The 11,786-nt window shown below is 39.7% G+C and overlaps 1 long non-coding RNA gene across 3 annotated transcripts; it reads left to right on the top strand.

The window, feature by feature from the left end:
* Nucleotides 1-527: 527 nt before the first annotated feature.
* Nucleotides 528-11,434, top strand: LOC134355242 (uncharacterized). 3 transcript variants are annotated; one of them, XR_010019996.1, is made up of 4 exons: nucleotides 528-623; nucleotides 10,215-10,369; nucleotides 10,493-10,530; nucleotides 11,043-11,434. It is a non-coding gene; the product is annotated as an uncharacterized LOC134355242 (long non-coding RNA). The 3 variants fall into 3 exon arrangements; XR_010019995.1 differs by lacking the exon at nucleotides 528-623 and adding an exon at nucleotides 8,182-8,384; XR_010019997.1 differs by lacking the exon at nucleotides 528-623 and adding an exon at nucleotides 9,180-9,238.
* Nucleotides 11,435-11,786: the final 352 nt, after the last annotated feature.

The following is an 11,786-nucleotide window of genomic DNA, read 5'->3' on the forward strand; positions in this document are numbered from 1 at the left end:
GAGAAGATTTCAGCAGAACATATATCTTAATATCATTTTTATATGCATATTCAAATTGGTTGCAATTAAATTGTTTATTGTCATTTATAATGAGCTAGTAACATGAAATTGCATTGATACAATTTTCTAAAGTGCTTTAAGTTCTGTTCCCTAAATACAAGTATACCCAGTGGCTATTTTATTAACTGCACCTGTACACCTGCTTGTTAATGTAAATATCTAATTACCAAATACCAAACATGTAGCAGTAACTCAATGCATTAAAGCATGCAGACATTGTCAAGAGGTTCATTTTTTTTTTTGTTTAGACCAAACATCAGAATGTAGAAGAAATGTGATCTCAGTGATCCTGACCATTGAATGATTGTTGGTGCCTGACAAGATGATTTGAGTATCTCAGAATCTGCTGATCTCCTAGAGTGGTGTGAAAAACAAACATTTTTCTGTGGGCAAAAAAAATGCCTTGTAAATGAGAGAGTTCAGAGGAGAATGGCCAGCCTGGTTCAAGTTGACAGGAAGGCGGCAATAATTCAAATAACCCTGCATTACAACAGTGGTGTGCAGAAGAGCATCTCCAAGCGCACAACACTTTGAACCTTAGAGCAGCAGAAGATCATGAGGAGGTACCTAACAAGTGAACACTGAGTGTACATCTTCTAACCCGACAGTTCAAAAGCGGAAAGTATTCATTTAACTGAAATTGTGTTAGAATGTTAAATAATAAACATTATTGACAATTGTCACCTTAATTAGAAAGGTATAAGGAATTCTATTTTTTTAATCTATTTTGTTATCTGACCTTTTATTCTTTGCACTAGCAAAATGCTTTGTAGAGGGTTAAGTAATAGTTTATTTGATTTTCACCAGTTCAGAAAAAAAGGCTGCCTACAGCTGGCTACTGGTTGTCAAGGCAATGAAAAACTACAAGGGAATAACTGAAAGGGCATCTTTAGTTGACTGAGCAAAAGTTATAATCAATAGTTTTACTTTCGGGTATTGATCTAGTAATATATGTGTAGTGACCTACAATTTTCTCATTAATAGGTTATCTGTTAAGCCTTTAGGGTTCAGGCAATAAATTAGTTGAAAGAAAAGTGGAATCTTAGAAGAAGTTGAGAATCTCTCAGAGCCGCAACAATTTGTGACTAGAATGAAATGTATCCTCATTTCTGAAAATTGTTCTTTACTGTATTAATTTTAAGTGGTAGAACTGGCCAGCTGTTGATCTTCTTCAAATGTTGCCTTTTTTAGAAATCTAAAATTGAAGTTTTATGTACTATATACTTTGCATCCAAATCTCTACATGTCTCTTTCTTTACAGCGCGATAAAGGAAATTCAAAATCATTTCCAAGTTAAAGATTAGGGGAGAAGCAATGGATTCCATCTGGTGACCACTGAGAAGAATTATTCTCAGCATCATAATCCAGTTGTTCCAGAAGTGAGGGTTTAGCAGATTGACCTTATGAATTAATAGTTCATTGTTATGAACCAAGCTACATCAATCTTGAGGTGATTGGCAGTATTCCGTGTTGCTTTGTACAGAGGCGTTGCCCAAACTACTAACCATCCAGTACTCATCAGACAATAGTTTTGATTTTTCAAGCTGCAAAGTTCTTCCCAAAGGGAACAGGCTTTATTTAAACAGATGTTGCTTGGTAGCTGATGGGAGCAATTGCAAAGTACAAGCTAGCAGCAAAAGTTCAGCTCTAATTATTGTATATTTCAAAGATTTTAATTAAGACCTTTTTCAGTACTTGGGCATCATTTATGTTACCATTTTCCTCATGGAATTTTGTTTCACTCGTGCTCCCTGCATCAGTTATGATCTGCATCTTGTTTAGAAGTGTTAGCAATTATGAAATGTTGATTTCCAGTTCCAGTTTAAGATGCTGCTCCCATAGGCACATGACTGCTTAGTGGTAGATCGAAAGGCAAGAGATTTCACTAAAAACATTACTTATAATATTCTTTCTGAAGCAAGTTGTGGTGAACTATCACTGCAGACAGGGAGAAGGCAGGCGGAGACGATGTGCTGGGGCATTGTGAGGTGCAATGTGCGTGAACCGGGGTTGCAGACGTAGTTCATATTGCTACCGAAACTGGAGTGAGTAATCTGGAGAGGTGTCGATGTGGAAGCAATTTGATGCCTGTCTGCCTAACCCAGGTGTGAGGTTGGATTGCTCTAAGTGCTGAGCTGATTTGGTGAGATTGAGTATAGCTTTGGGCTGGGTGGTGTATCGTGGCACGAGCAAGGAACTACCCGATGCTTGGACAACTTAAACACCAGCTCAGATAGTCTGGACGTCTAAGTATCAGGAATGGAGGCAAAGGTCAGACTGATTTGCTCACTCTCTCACAAATGTTCATTCCTTTCTCCGTGGTGCTGAGGCTGAGAACTGATTTGGCTGCTTTGTGTTTTTGCCCCGCTGTTGTGATGAGCTGGGACCAAGCTTGAGGCCTACTCCGGCTGCTCCGGGAGCAGACCTGATGCTCAGTCTGTTTCGGAAAGCTGCTGGCTTGCTTCTAATGTTTGCAGTATTTGTGTTTTTTTCTCTCTCTCATTGTTTACCCAGTGGGTTTTGGTCTTACTTTTTAAAAATTTGGTTGTTTGGGTTTCTTGCTTCGTGGCTGCCCGTAGGCAGACAAATTTCAAGGCGTCTAACTTATACATTCTTTGATTGATTATATGTGTGCTTTGAATCTTTAAATTAATTGTAAACACAGTCTGACTTTCATGGGGGTGAACCCACAAAAAGCATCCGGCCCATAGAGGAAATCTGGCCAAGTACTAAAGATCTGTGCTAATCAACTGGCTAGTGCATTGACTGAGATCTTTAACCTCTCACTTCAGCAGTCTGAGGTACCCACTTCCTTCAAGCAGTCTTCAATTATACTTGTGCCTAAGAAGAATCTGGTAACCTGCCTCGATGACTATCATACAGTAGCACTTACATCCACAGTTATGCAGGGTTTTTAGAGGTTTGTGACGTAACGTATCAACTCATGCCTGAGAAGCAGCTTGGATCCTCTCCAATTTGCCTACTGGAGCAACAGGTCCACAGCAGGTGCCATCTCGTTGGCTCTTCACTCAACCCTGGAACATCTGGACAGCAAAGATGTTTACATCAGGATGCACCTTATCAACTACAGCTCAGAATTCAGTGTTGTCATCCCCTCAAAACTAATCAATAAGCTTCGAGACCTTGACCTCACTACCCCTTTGTGCAATTGGATCCTTGATTTCCTCACTTTTGCAGATTCCGGTCAGTTTGAATTGGCAACAATATTTCCTCCATAATTTCCATCAGCACAGGTACGCTGCAAGGCTGTGTGTTTAGCCCCCTGCTCAACTTATTATGACTGTGTGGCTAAGCACAGCTCCAATATTCAAGTTTGCTAATGACATTATGGTTTTATTAGATTCTTGTTTGGTCAGGGCTTGAAGGGATATGGGGGAAAGGCAGCAGAATGGGGCTGAGAGGAAAAATGGATCAGCCATGATGAAATGGTGGAGCAAATTCTGTGGGCCAAATGGACTAACTATGTTCATATATAGCACCTCTAAAAATATTCCCCCCCCCCCACCCCAGGAAGCTTTCAATTTTTACAACATTGAATCACAGTGGATTTAATTTAGCTCTTTAACCGCTGATCAACAGAAAGAAGCTCTTTCATGTCAAAGTGAAAACAGATCTCCACAAAGTGATCTAAATTGCTAACAAATATAAAACACAAAATAATTGATTGCATAAGTATTCAGCCCTTCAAGTCAGCATTTAGTAGATGCTCCTTTGCAATTATAGCCTTGAGTCTGTGTGGATAGTTGTCTATCAGCTTTACACATCTGGGCACTGCAATTTTTCTCCATTCTTCTTTACAAAACTGCTCAAGCTCTGTCAGATTGCATGGGGATCATGATGGAACAGCCCTTTTTAAGTCCAGCCACAAATTCTCAATTGGATTGGGGTCTGGACTCTGACTTGGCCACTCCAGGACATTAACTTTATTGTTTTTAAGCCATTCATATGTAGCTTTGGCTTTATGCTTGGGGTTATAGTCTTGCTAGAAAACAAAGCTTCTCCCAAGTCGCAGTTTTCTTGCAGACTGCATCAGGTTTTCCTACAGGATTTCCCTGTATTTTGCTGCACTCATTTTACCCTCTACCTGCACATGCCTTCCAGGGCCTGATGTGGTGAAGTGTTCCTATAGCATGATGCAGCCACCACCGTGATTCATGGTAGGGATGGTGTATTTTTGATGATGTGCAGTGTTTGGCTTATGCCAATCATAACATTTAGTCTGATGGCCAAAAAGCTCAATTTTGGTCTCATCAGACCATAAAACCTTCTTCCAGCTGACTTCAGAGTCTCCCACATGTCTTCTGGAAAACTCTAGCCAAGATTTCAAGTGAGTTTCTTTTTCAACAGTGGCTTTTTCTTTGCCATTCTCACATAAAGCTGCAACTAGGGAAGAACCCGGGCAACAGTTGTTGTATGCATAGTCTCTCCCATCTCAGCCACTAAAGCCTGTAGCTCCTCCAGAGCTGTCATAGGTTTCTTAGTGGCCTCCATCACTAGTCCCCTTCTTGCAAAGTCATTCAGTTTTTGAGGATGGTCTGCTCTAGGCAGATTTACAGCTGCACCATATTTTTTCCATTTCTTGATGATTGACTTAACCATACACCAAGGGATATTCAGTGACTTGGAATTTTTTTTTGTATCTATCTCCTGACTTGTGCTTTTCAATAACCTTTTTGCTTGGAGTGTTCTTTTGTCTTCATGGTGTAGTTTTTGCCAGGATACTTCAATCAATTGAAAAACCTTGATGGCACATGGTGATATCAATTTAACTAATCATGTGACTTCTAAAACTGTTTTGCCGCACCAGTGATGATTTGGTGTGTCATAATAAAGAGGGTGAATACAAATACAATCAATTATTTTGTGTTTCACATTTATAATTAATTTAAATCACTTTGTAGAGATCTGTTTTCACTTTGGCATGAAATTGTTGTTTTATGGTGATCAGTGTCACAAAAATGCAAATTAAATCCCCTATGATTCAATGTAAAACAATAAAACGTGAGAACCTCCGGGGGGGTGGGGGTGAATACTTTTTATAGGCACTGTATCTTATGGTCTTATTATCATTGTCATATGCCAAAGCAAAGGTTGTGATGAATCAGCATATAGGAGTGAGATTGAAAATCTGGCTGGGAGGCTCCATAATAACAACCTCTTACTCAGCATCAGCAAGCCCAAGCAGCTGATTATTGACTTCAGGAGGAGGAAATCAGAGGTCCATGAGCCAGTGCTCATCAGAGATGGAGAGGCTCAGCAACTTTAAATTTCTCTATGTTATTGTTTTGAAGGACCTGTCCTGGGCCCAGCATATAAATGCAATTACGAAAAAAGCACAGCTCCTACTTGCTAGGAGTTTGCAAAGGTTTCGCATGACATCTTAAACTTTGACAAAATTTCTGTAGATGTATAGTGGAGAGTATACTGACTGGTTGCATCAGAGACAGATATCAAAGCATCAATGCCATCGAATGGAAAATCCTACAATAAAGCAGTGGATGCAGCTCTGTCCATCACAGGTAAAGCCCTCCTCACCACTCAGCACATCTGCACAAAACAGTAACGCTCATCATCAGAGACCCCCACCACCCAGGGCATACTCTCTTTTCATCACTTCAGGAAGAATGCACAGTAGCTTCAGTTCTCACACCACCAGCTTCAGGAACAACTATTACCCCTCAATCATCAGAATCTTGCACCAAAGAGGATAACTTCACTCAAATTCACTTGCTCCATTATTGTAATGTTCCTGTAATCCATGGATTCTCTTTCAAGGATGTACATGTCATGTTCTACCTATATATATTGCTTATTTATTTATTATTATTTATTTCTTTTTGTATTTGTACAGTTTGTTCTCTTTTGCCCATGGGTTGAATGCCCAAATTGGTGTGATCTTTCATTGATTCTATTATGGTTATTATTGTATTATGAATTTATGGAGTATGCCTAGAAGGAAATAGAAACATAGAAACATAGAAAACCTACAGCTCAATACAGGCCCTTTGGCCGACAGAGTTGTGCCGAACATGTCCCTACCTTAGAAATTACTAGGCTTACCCATAGCCCTCTATTTTACTAAGCTCCATGTACCTACCTAAAAGTCTCTTAAAAGACCCTGTCGATCCAACTCCACCACCGTTGCCGGCAGCCCATTCCACGCACTCACCACTCTCTGAGTAAAAAACTTACCCCTGACATCTCCTCTGTACCAACTCCCCAGCACCTTAAACCTGTGTCCTCTTGTGGCAGCCATTTCAGCCCTGGGAAAAAGCCTCTGACTATCCACACGATCAATGCCTCTCATCATCTTATACACCTCTATCAGGTCACTTCTCATTCTCTGTCGCTCCAAGGAGAAAAGGCCGACTTCACTCAACCTATTCTCATAAGGCATGCTCCCCAATCCAGGCAACATCCTTGTAAGTCTCCTCTGCACCATTTCTATGGCTTCCACATCCTTCCTGTAGTGAGGCGACCAGAACTGAGCACAGTACTCCAAGTGGGGTCTGACCAGGGTCCTATATAGCTGCAACATTACCTCTCGTTTCCTAAATTCAATTCCGCAATTGATGAAGGCCAATATACCATACGCCTTCTTAACCACAGAGTCAACCTGCGCAGTTGCTTTGAGTGACCTATGGTCTCAGACCCCAAGATCCCTCTGATCCTCCACACTGCCAAGAGTCTTACCATTAGTACTATATTCTGCCATCATATTTGCCCTACCAAAATTAACCACTTCACACTTATCTCAGTTGAACTCCACCTGCCACTTCTCAGCCCAGTTTTGCATTCTATCAATGTCCCGCTGTAACCTCTGACAGCCCTCCACACTTTCTACAACACCTCCAACCTTTGTGTCATCAGCAAACTTACTAACCCATCCCTCCACTTCCTCATCCAGGTCATTTATAAAAACCACTAAGAGTAAGGGTCCCAAAACAGATCCCTGAGGCACTCCACTGTTGACCAACCCCCATGCAGAATATGACCCGTCTACAAACACTCTTTGCCTTCTGTGGGCAAGCCAGTTCTGGATCCACAAGGCAATGTCCTCTTCGATCCCAAGCTTGGATCTCATGTTTGTATATCATGACATACATGCACTTCGATAATAAATTTACTTTGAACTTTGGACTTAACGTAGAGTGTGATGTTGTCCTGCAAATACATCCTGTAAATTTTGACCAACCAAAATCCCCTCTGAGATCAATTAAATGTGGTTCCTCCAACTGTTGTGATTTCAATTTAGAAGATATAGTTTCAGGTAAATTATATTTAGAGTATACATGATAACCCTTCAAAAATAATGCAACTAGATTCACCTGTAACATAATGTCTTCAAAATTTGCTAACATCTTCTTCCACAATTTTTGTACCACAATTCCCAGTGAAATAAGCATTTAAGTACATTTCCATTGGTGCTAAACTGGTATGGACAATTGTTGATTTATGCAAAAGCAGTCAAAAGTGCTCCTGTACAGAAATATCTAAGTAAGGTTGAAACCCTAAAATAAAATACTGCAGATGCTGAGCATCTGGATTGAAACAGGAAATGCCAGAAATACTCAGCAGGCCAGACTGCTGACTCGAAGGGTTAAATCTGTTTCTTTCTCTATACATGCTACCTGACCTACTGACTACTTTCAAAATATTGCTTTTATTTTAAATAATATTAAACTACGAAAGCAAAGCTTACAAAGAAAACAGTGATTGTGTTGAACAGAGAAAGGACAGATTCACTGAATAATTGAAGCACCATTTTCATGCCAGAAGAGGTTGAATGGGGGAAGGGTGGTGGTGGGATGATTTAATGGCCAAATCCGCCGATTTGATTTGGATTTCTGAATCTCTCTCTTGTACGTAGTATTTTGACTTACCGATTAGATTAGTCATCACACTCGCGAAAACGAACAGCGCCCATTATTCTACGGGTCTGTGAGAAATGCAGTGCTGAATCACCCCGCTTTCAGTGAGCAAGCTGGGAAGGAGGGAGGTTAAACGCCAGCCGACTGTAACGGGGTTTGTACAAAGGAGCATAACTGATGTCCAAGCAGCCGCACTTAGTGGTTGGAATCAATACTGTATTTCCCGTAGAATGCAAGACTGATGATCAAATATTGACAAAGTGGACGTTACATATGAGCGCCTTAAATTATTTGTATCTGAGCGTGTAAGAGATTTCATTTCATTTGTGTTCCCAATCAGGACCTTGTAAGCAGTGAGTAAGATGTGCGCCCTAATTAAGGATTGGGCTGCAACCGGTTCAAAGCATACATGACCTTATCTCTTTAGCTCGCGTAAGTTTCGGAAACTATTGATTTTATTGATTGGGAGCGCGCTTCATCCAACTGCTATGTTTTCTTTTCACCGGTGTGGTTATTTCTTCAGTGGGGATGTTAGCGTGCTGTGTGTCAAATGATCGTTTTAATACACCCTCCCACCCTAAAATAAACAGGGGCGCGTCAGGCCACGCGGACTGTGGACTCGGGAGGCAGGAGTTAGATTTTGGTGATAGCTGTGGTGCGTTTACGGGGTTAGGCTTACAGCAGAGTTAACCGTAGTTAGTAACTAAATTGCGAAAATGCAAGACAGCTTTGGCATGGTTTTAAAAGGTTTTCTGCTTGCCGGCATCGCATGGCATAACGAATGCACACCCACCCATTGAACATACCGAGTGCGTTGACCTGTGTTGCATCGATCCCACTACTCCACAATGTAAAGCAAGTCATGAATGTAAATTGATTTATGGTCCAATCATTAGTACCGACTTCTGAAATTCTAAACTGATGAATGCATAATGGCAGCTAAATGGACACAAAATAGAAAGTTTTATTTTCTCTATGTCATTATATCCCAGATCGTTGTAAATATTAGTAAAACGATTTCGTCTTCTGTCGCCAGTCAGGAGAAATTCAAAAAGCAGAGAGACATTCTGCAAAACTGTTAATGCTGGCTGAGAAATAGATCCTGTTAAACAAACACAACTGGGTCTGGCGCCCACATTATTTCAAAGACGACTGCTTAAGTAGAATATTTTCGCTCGGCTACGGTCTTCGAGTAAACAAACTTTCAGGATTAGCTGCAGAATAAACGGAAGGTAAAAACAGAAACGGATTCTGGGGAGTGATTATAAACGTCATTTTAATACCCAGTGAGTATATATTTTGCATGAATGAAGGCATACTCAACAGTATTAGTATCACATATAGTTTGTGAAATACTTTGTCATACACGGCATTAAAAAAATAAAACTGGGTACTAATGGGTAATTTTGTTCGCTATGTCTAATTGAGCGATCTGTATCGCTGATCAAAATTGTCAGTCAGTGTTCCTCTCGGGGATTGCTGGATTACTGTAAGGCAGTACGAGTGCTGGAGTGCGTGTGTAAAAATGTCCCTTCATAGCGACAGTGCAACCAGGAAGTTGAATGATCTCCCTGGGCGGGAGTTATGCGCATTCCCCATGCTTTTGAAAATCCGGTGAATAATCCTCTTGTTTGTCTACGCAAAGCCCCAATTCACATTCCATTCCACCTAACTTCTCTTCGCCACCCTCATCTTCAACCTCAAATTCTTCTAAGTAATGTTTTCTATCTGTTTGGTTCCCGTGTATTTTCTCCCCTCTCGGCATGTCTTCAACTCGCATTACCGCATTGAAATGTAGTGCTGTTGACATGTCTGCTGCTGCCTTTACAGCAGATTTAGCACTAGTGAATACTTACGATGCTCGTAACACAGCCCAGAGGGGTATTTTGTGTAATATTTATTGGTAATAATGATTGACACCTTTCAATACAGAAAATAGGAAGTCCCCCTTCCCTTTGCATACCAGGCCTCGAAGTGAGTAAGTGCCGTTTTAGCCTGACCTGTCAATCACAGCATCAGGAGATAAACAACGCTGGATGAAAGCTGTTATATGCTGGAGTGTGGGATAAAATAGACATTTCAGAATAAAGTAACAAGCGTTGTTTGCTCGCAGCGAAAATCCAGAATCTTAAAATATAAACGTATTTACTCTTAAATTGTCAAGGAAGAGGAGACTCAAAACGGTTAGCAACTATACTGAGAATTTCTACTCTTTGTGATCTATTTCAACGGTGCAATTATAGTTTTGCTTTTATTCTGCAGGCTCAAACTTCTTAAGGCAAAACACACATAAAAATGGATACTAAAGGACTTCATCACTTTAATTTGTTTTGATTGTAAACGAAAAATTTCTGAATCTTTTTGCCACAACATCAGTCTCAGAAAGCTAAACGCATCTGCAGGATGACTTTAAAGTGGTAAGGCTCTTCTACTGAATGTAAACTGGCCATTGCCTGAAATGTTATCGTATACCTCCTATTGAGTACAGCATCTTTTAATGAGCGCCTATTAATCCCGTAACGTGTGATTTTATTTTGCAGCCCTGTATGCGTAAGAAATGTAGAATGTGCTAAGAAAAGTAAGTTATTATTCTTCGACATACATTAGAGGGAATTCTGATTCTTGTCTTTCACGATTATAACTTAAACCAGTTAGATTTTTGGAATAATGTCTTGAGTTAAATTTGTAAACTCATATATTCTTCTGAACCAGAACAGTTTTAAATGTTATTGACTCCGTGTGATGGGATGCATTGTGAGTGAGAATGGCTGTTCTCTCCAATACATAATACCTTGGCTGAAAGTTTTAAATAAAATTATTGAAATGGTGACGGCGTGAGGACTTCCTTTGTTAATATAGCCATCATTTGTACAACTGAATCACTTAATTAGCTTAGAAGTAACAACTCATCGACTAAGTAATGTTTTGTAATTAGTGATTTCATCTTCTCTGCTGTCTAGCGAATAACATGTTAACTTCATAGTTAACATGTACATTAAAATACTTTTATTTTACTCACGTAATGATGTGCTAATATGTCATCCTAAATCAGAGTAAGGAATATAAAAAACAATCTTTTTTTTGCTGCAGTCTTTCAGGATTGAGAGGAAATGAATGTGGCTGATGCGCTGTCAGGAGGAGTTCCGGTTGTTTTCAGCCTTGTGTTTAAGCAGCAGGTGGCGCCCGTGATCCATCTGATAAAAACATCCTGGTTTGGCCACTTCAGAATTTTATCCTTAAATAGCCCCATTCCAATTCGACAGAAGAATCCAAAATCAGATCATAAAATACAATAGCTTATTTTATTAAACGTTACTTCAGATGTACATTCCATATTTGTGCTTAGGTTATGTTAATGGTTAAATAATATTGTTCCTTGTAGCTACAATGGATATTAAAGCTTCTGTGTTAATTTATTATATTTAATATCTAATAAAGGTGTGTTCAGCAGAATATTACTTCTATGCACATATGTGAGGAACGGGGAATATTGGTGTTTTTTGGTTGTTTTACATATTGCAATTTGCGTTTTGACGATAATCTTAATCTAAAATAATCCAGATACAGTTTAATGCAGCAGTTAGTCTTTGATCATTCCATATCATATGTATTTGCCTGCAAAGAGCTTTGTTCACCCACTCTTTGCATGTACTGTTCGGGCTATTCATACTTGGAAGGTGGGATTCAACAGAAACAAGGAAAGAAGATTCGAGAGAAAGATTGAATAATTTATAAACTAACTAATATTTTGATGCTCTAATTGTTGTTCGCCTTCAAAAGAGTGTAAGTTATCCCAAAAGGCTTATACAGATTGCTATTGTGTTCGTGGTAATT

The sequence above is a fragment of the Mobula hypostoma genome, chromosome 12 (genome assembly GCF_963921235.1).
Source record: "Mobula hypostoma chromosome 12, sMobHyp1.1, whole genome shotgun sequence".
Taxonomy (NCBI): domain Eukaryota; kingdom Metazoa; phylum Chordata; class Chondrichthyes; order Myliobatiformes; family Myliobatidae; genus Mobula; species Mobula hypostoma.